General features: G+C 36.0%; 1 protein-coding gene across 4 annotated transcripts in view; it reads left to right on the top strand.

Annotated features, from left to right (window-relative positions):
- Positions 1–6,088: 6,088 nt before the first annotated feature.
- Positions 6,089–7,837, top strand: part of LOC117414694 (tetraspanin-11-like) — a 48,940-nt gene continuing 47,191 nt past the window's right edge. Inside the window, exon 1 of one of the 4 annotated variants that reach the window (XM_059027558.1) lies at positions 6,089–6,244. The gene's annotated coding sequence lies outside the window, so the exon portion shown is untranslated. The remainder of the gene's footprint in view (positions 6,245–7,837) is intronic. The other 3 variants (XM_034024458.3, XM_034024459.3, XM_034024460.3) reach the window with 3 other exon arrangements.

Genomic DNA, 7,837 nt, shown 5'->3' with positions numbered 1-7,837 from the left:
CTAAACATCATATCCATGTTGGTCTGCAGGTATGAGGATCCCTCTAAAATTCTCTGTACAGAGCATTTGTCTGTGCCACAGTTTTTAGTGAACCCTTATTACACAGTATATGTTAAGTGGAGGTCTGACTGGAATTGGACTCTGGCAAAGAAAGCAACGCGTGCGGAGTGGCATGGAGGAGAGGGTTCTTGTGTCAATGAAGTGCATAAAATGTATTAGGAATGGACATTTCAATTACACAAAAGCAAAAATGATACTAAAGCTAATTAAGGGTAGGGAAATGTGTTTTAAAATCTTAGGGACCACACCTTTAATTATGTGTTAGGTTAATAATTTGTTTTATTTCCAATTATTTTATTATTGATTTGACTATTCTATTCCTCTGTATGGAGCCTGTTATTACTTGGTTAAAAAACAGCCTAGGTTTATAATTGCTACCCATCATTAATAAAGGGTGATGTAAAGTTATAACTACAATTTCTGACGTCTCCAATAAGGAGAGGTTACCTTTCCTGATGCATTCCATTAAGAAAAACCACCACAACATTTCTAAACAAACAACACCACCAAAGGGGATAGCTGAGGGGTCTGCTTTTATTTAAATTCTTATAAGCTTTACCTCAAGTTTAAAATACTAGATAATATCTGGGGGCTCAAGGAGTGGGTTTTCTTAACTCCTCCAAAATGTCACAACACCACCAAACAAATAATAATCTATGTGAATCAGAAATACTCAAGAGCTAAACCCATATGTTCTTTACTTTTTTGGAATGGTTATTTTGTCTGAGAGAGTTTTAATGATTTTTTTTTTTCTGATGCATGTAACTAACTGTGGGGCTCCAGGGAGATCAGCCTACACCGGTTCATGGTGTTCAGTTGTTGGTTAATGTTATGTAAAATACTAGAGCTGGGAATGTAGCTTTGGGTATATTTGGTAGGTGGATGTCAAAAGGGCACCGGTAAGTTGGACCAATGTGGGTGTAGAATCATTAAGTTCTATTGGCAAGTGTTAGACTATTGCTGCTCTGTTTTCTGTTGAAGAGACCATTTGTGCTCTTCAAATATAAATATGTAATACTGCGAAAACATGATTCAGAGTGTACCTAAATGTTATCTGTTGACCCTTAATTAACAATGCTTTGTAGAGTACCAGTAAACAATTCATTTCAACTATTTCTGTGAAAGAAAAAAAAGCTGTTCAAACAATTCAGAAGTTTAATTTATTCATAGTTGTTACATAGTGTGTTTTATAAGTTTTTTTCTCTTGACCCACTAGCATTTTTGTTGTTGTTGTAGATAACTATGTTTTTCTGAGTTTATTTTTACTTTGCCTCATGGACATTTTTATTTATCTTCCCACAACAAAATAGGATTGAAGGTTTTTACAGTACTTGGGGACCATTAAATCTGTCTTCTATCTGTTTTATTCTTTGAAGTGCTAGTTGTGTCTTAATTTGGTGTTGTTTTGCCTTATAATTGATATTAATGACAACTTTAACTTATTCATTTCATATTCACAGACATTTAAAGCAATGTTAATAAGACAAACAGGATGAATGACAGTGGGCATGATAGTACTTGCCTGTGCAACCATCTCAACCATCTCATAATTTTTTTTTTTTAAAACACACAAGGATTTTTATAGATATTTATCAGATTTAGTCAAAATGGCAAAGCTGAATGAAGCAAGAGAATGATGCAGTGTGAAGGTGCCTTTTTTTTACATTTTTACACTTAAACAATGGACATCATAGAGGTATGGATAAAACACTTTAGAAATATATATAAATTGGGCCGATAAACTTTAAAAGCACTTCAGAGAACAAGAGATTGAATTGGATGAGTAATGTGATTATCTGATGATTATGCATGGATGAGTCCAATAGGATCCCAGGGTCTGTTCTCTTTCTCCACGATTGTTGTAGCTTTCTTTACCTTTGTCTGCCTGCCTGTCTGTCTGGGAGAATTTCAACAGTGAAAGGATTAATGGAAACAAAAGATGGTTATAAACTAATGGGAATACAAAGAAATGTGTCAGACAGGGTGAGGACACCACCACAAAAGGGGGATCTACAGCTCTATAGGAACTATAGGAACTTTCTAATGTATTTAAAACACTGTAATGATAATAATAATAATAAAAACTGCAGTTTTGTATTATGTATTTTAAATTGATTTTCTAACTTTAGCAATTCATCCATACGTTTAACTCCATAGCTTCTACTTCTTTATGCAGTAGTTTGTTTTAAAAATGATTCATTGTAATGAGAAACAAACCCCTGCTTGCAATACAACACACTGTAAGTCTTTCGCAACCAGGGAGACTGGGGACAGAATTAATGGTGGTGCAGTGGGCTAATTCACAAGCTTTTTTAATGCCGTTTAACTATGGGGCCTAACTTCACAACCAGCTCAAGTAATAAGTGAGTTTGGGTGTCATACCTAAGTCCCCATTGATCCTTAGTCCACACCACAAAGCTATATCACAGTTTGGCAGAGTTGGGTATAGCCAGAGGTCTGGCTTGAGATGTGTTCAGGGTTAAATAGGAGTGGGAGTTCTGGGTAGGAGGTGCGCTCACAGAGGAGAGTGCGCCAATTTTATAAGAGTACTTCATTACACTGAATTTAAAAAAAATCTCAATCTCTAATTTAAAAATAAGTAAATATATAAATAACGCAATAATGATGTTGAGGATGCAACATTGACAATGGATAACTGCAAAGCATACAACATGGTTTATTTAGATTTCCAGAAAGCTTTTGACAAAGTCCTGCATAAAAGATTAATTCTCAAACTAAACGCAGTAGGGATTCAAGGAAATGCATGCACATGGATTAGGGAGAGGTTAACATGTAGAAAACAGAAAGTATTGATTAGAGGAGAAACCTCAAAATGGAGTGAGGTAACCAGTGGTGTACCACAGGGATCAGTATTAGGTCCTCTGCTATTCCTAATCTACATTAATGATTTAGATTCTGGTATAGTAAGCAAACTTGTTAAATTTGCAGATGACACAACAATAGGAGGAGTGGCAAACACTGTTGCAGCAGCAAAGGTCATTCAAAATGATCTAGACAGCATTCAGAATTGGGCAGACACATGGCAAATGGAATTTAATACAGAAAAGTGTAAGGTACTGCACGCAGGCAATAAAAATGTGCATTATAAATATCATATGGGAGATACTGAAATTGAAGAAGGACTCTATGAAAAAGACCTAGGAGTTTATTTTGACTTGGAAATGTCTTCATCTAGACAATGTGGGGAAGCTATAAAAAAGGCCAACAAGATGCTTGGATATATTGTGAAAAGTGTTGAATTTAAATCAAGGGAAGTAATGTTAAAACTTTACAATGCATTAGTAAGACCTCATCTAAAATATTGTGTTCAGTTCTGGTCACCTTGTTACAAAAAGGATATTGCTGCTCTAGAAAGAGTGCAAAGGAGAGCAACCAGAATTATCCCGGGTTTAAAAGGCATGTTGCATGCAGACAGGCTAAAATAATTGAATCTGTTCAGTCTTGAACAAAGAAGACTACGCAGTGATCTGATTCAAGCATTCAAAATTCTAAAAGGTATTGACAGTGTCGACCCAGGGGACTTTTTTGACCTGAAAAAAGAAACAAGGACCAGGGGTCACAAATGGAGATTAGATAAAGGGGCATTCAGAACAGAAAATAGGAGGCACTTTTTTACACATAGAATTGTGAGGGTCTGGAACCAACTCCCCAGTAAATGTTGTTGAAGCTGATACCCTAGGATCCTTCAAGAAGCTGCTTGATGAGATTCTGGGATCAATAAGCTACTAACAACCAAATGAGCAAGATGGGCTGAATGGCCTCCTCTTGTTTGTAAACGTTCTATACCAAGACATGCTTCAGGATATGAAAAAATTATAATTTAGTGTTATTGAATTTAAACAAGATTAACATTAAATAAGATAATCACAGCTCCAATGAATGATTAGGTCAAAACTTTAATCTGTGCTTAAACAGTAACTTCATTGTGCTGTGTTTCCTTTTCTCATTTTAGCTCCTTTGAGAAACTTCAAAATGGTTATTAAACAGAATAGCTCTTCAACTATATCACGAGAACCAGTATGACTAGTTACAACCAGGAAATTACCAGCTGTGACTGGCAAGAACCAGTGCTGGCCATCTATAGAATTTCAAACATCACAAGCAGAGTTATATTTGAACTAAAATTCCTGGAAGATGTAGACTTGAATATTATAAAACTGAGACCCATTTGAAGGAAAGGCAAAAACATCCACTATGTATTTATTAAGAGAACCTCATTGATCCCTCTTTTACCTAAGAAACACTGTAGGTCTTTCACATCTGGATTTTTTAATTCACATTTTTTGGATAAAAGCTTGAAGCTCTGAAAAAGTCCAAATGTTTGCCTCTAATTGCATATATCTGTCTTCTCTCAAAGCAGTAATGGGTTTCATCCTTTTGGTGGAATTAGATTTCCACACAGGTAACCAGGGAGTCAAAATCATTAAGCTTCTGTTGAGATCAGAACCTATGAATAATGCTTTGTGCACCACAAAATATTTTTATTACTAGAACTACTGTGCAGATGAAGTATTTAGATTTTCATATTCAATTATTATTATTTTTTTTTTTAGAATTAGGGTTTTCTGCTCCTAAATATATTAAGCAAACATTTTATAAACTGCATTAGTTCTGCCTTAAAAAAATGGTAACACAGCAGGGAGGGGGTTAAAATCCTCCCTGCATAAAAACATATGTTTATTGTTTGTTTAATTGTTTTATTATGAATTATCCCCTGTACCTGGCTATCATTGTAAATTAGAGCCAGGTGCAGGGTAGAGCAGCCAGTCTGTTCGGGGCTGCTGAGTGAAGAGCCTGACTGTGTGTTGTAGTCCTGAAAGGTACTGTGTGAAGCCTTTTTGTATTCATGTTTTTGGGTAAACCTGTGTGTTTTGTTTTGTTTTTCAGCTAGTAAACCACTTACCTGCCCGGTCATTAGTTTAGGTTCCTGATTGTCTGATTGTGTTAGTTAGTGCTTGAAAAGAGCTAGGTGTTTATCTTTGTTTTATGTATATTTGTAAATACTAAAAGTGCATGAAAGTGCTTAACCTCCAGTCTGTGTGTCATGGGTCTATTTTTAAAGGGGCAACAAATGTGAGAGAGTGCAGCTCGATCACAATATATATTCAAGCTTTACATTTTAAAATCCAATTGATAGTCTCAGGGGAGGGTTTCATTTCAACATATGCAGCTATTCATTTCTTATGAACAATTTATTGATGTGAGCTAAATTAATTAGTGCCCCAAACAATACGTTGTTAAGAATTGAGTTTGTATTTTGAGACTTGAATTATTAATTTGTTTTTCTTTTACATTTTCTCATTTCCCATTGAAGACCTGAATGTAAATAAAAAAAATTAAATATATTGAAAGCAAAGTCACTTAGTATTTACCATTTCTGTCAAATATGCGTTTGTCTTGTTCTTTGTATATGGTTTCTTTCTTTATTTATTGTGTCTTTTAATTAATATTTCACCCAAACTAAGCTACCCCAATAGAGACTTCAGATGAGACTTCACAGATTGCCCTTTTTTCATGGAGCAGCTTGTCCCAGACCAAGTCTCCTAAACCAGTACAACCAGCAAACCAATTGCTCTAACCAGTATACACCAGTACTGGTCATTGCTGACATTTCCCTCATGGATTATAAAAATAGTAACAGCAATAATAACAAGAATAATCGTTTTATTATTATTAAAATGACAACCAGTAATAAAGATTGCAGTATTCAGATGAGATATTGTAAGGGGGAAATTATTTAACAGATTTAGTTTTATCATGCTGTCAACATTTTTTAAATTATGTTTTGCAATCTTTTCCATGAATCAAGTCACTATGCTCTACTAAACTACTGACTGAAAAGACACAGACAACTTTTAATCGATCAGTGCAAAAGGTACAAAATTACCTTTTTTTCGTAAGGTTAGTATGACATTGTATACTATCTAATGGGATTTGATATGATTGGATTTTGGGGTGCTTGGGGTGACTTGACAGCTCAGAACTACAGGCTCAGAGGAGGGATTGGTCTATTTCCTTTTGACCTCGCAGTGACCGCAATCTCTTCACTCGGAGCCAGTGAAGCAACAAGCTGGGATCGAGTGTAACAGACATAACGGGATAAACCAAGTGCACAGCCATCATCATTCACAAACTATTTCAAATAAACACACGCTGTATTCTGGTGAGTAGTGTAAAACATGCATATGTCATGAGCTGAAACCATAGGGGGTTTATTTTTGCAAAACCTGAAGGACAGTGTTGAATTGGACGCAAGGTGCAGTGTGTAGCCACTGATGCGATAAACTACTAGTTTATCCCCCTTGACAAGTCGTTTACTGTAAAAACTTGTTTAACGTTTGCGAGAGGTCTGTCTTTAACGGAGCAATGTTGGAACTTTTGTCGGATGAAGAGTTTGGCATTTGTCTTGCTTTTTTATTTTTTAAAATCTGTTTTAAAAGTAATTCTGAAAAATAAAAGCCGGTGCTGATGCGTTGGCGTGTGTTTTCTTGTACACAATGGTGGAGCTGCAGTCCATTCCAGAGAATACTGCCTCAGCAAGGGGAAATAATTAATACAGCTGTGTTGTTGTTGCAGGAAAATAAACCATGCATATTCTCGTCAGGGATTATTGCTTGCTGAGTTAGCGTAGGCTGTACTGTAAATGCTTGTGCGTATTTTTAGTGATACGAACAGATTGCATTATAAAGACACGAATCTGGCTACACTGCATCCCGTAGGATAAAAAACAAAACACTAACAGACCGTCTAAATAGAGTGAATAGTACGGTACTGCTTCCTGTGCAGTACCTGGGCACAGTAAAAGTGAATGGTCAAGAATGTGTTGTATTCTACGGTAAATGACATGTTTTGTTATGTAAAGTTTACACATAACACGGTTGCAAAAGTTTAGCTGTGCAATATCAAACTCATTTTTATTGGTTTATGATTTTACCTGCAGTGCCAAAGACTGATATCCCGTTGCAGAAACCCTATTCGCTGGGTTAACAACAAATATCCCACGTAGACACTGTGCACCGATAGGGAATACATTTTTGTACGGCCATGCCATCTTTGCACTTGCTGATTAAAATTCTTTGCATGTAACTGAGAAGCTGACTATTCAGGAAACCACAATATATAGTGAACAAGGGCCAGTACCACAGCTTCACAGAATTAACATTTTGGTCAGCTTGAATATGTTTTTAAGTGTATAGCCTGCTAATAAACTAAGCTGTGTCTCAAATCAAGTTTATAGCAAAACCAAATGATGTCCTTCAGTTAAGTATAAACATAGGCATTGTAGTGCATTCACTGTTATTGTTCAAATGTGGCGTCACCCCAGGGAATAAGCTCATATATCGTAGAAGCTGACAGTACCACTACAATTTAAAAAGCAGTGGGTCGATCTTAAGTGTGATTATGCAAAAAAAAAAGAAACATTTCCCGTTTATTGCTTTTCTTGTTGCACGGGGGATGGTGGTGTACTTCTCAATGAATCATAGAAATCACTCAAGAACTGAATTGTTTAAAAGGGCCTTCCACATGAAACTGTGCTAGAAGTTGGTATTAAACCACATTGGTTGACTTATCAGAATCCAGCCGAAGTCATGTGATCAGGCTATATGATTAACGGGTGAGTCTCAGTGGGGTTGTTTAACATTAATTAAAATATCCAAATACATGCTTGCCTATTCTTGTTATAGATTCAGTGTAGTTCTGACTGTTGTTGGGCAGGTAGTCTCTTACTCATAGCTGTGGGCAAGAACTTATTGGG

Source organism: Acipenser ruthenus, chromosome 7, assembly GCF_902713425.1.
Source record: "Acipenser ruthenus chromosome 7, fAciRut3.2 maternal haplotype, whole genome shotgun sequence".
Lineage (NCBI taxonomy): Eukaryota > Metazoa > Chordata > Actinopteri > Acipenseriformes > Acipenseridae > Acipenser > Acipenser ruthenus.
This window is presented reverse-complemented; position numbering and strand designations above follow the sequence as displayed.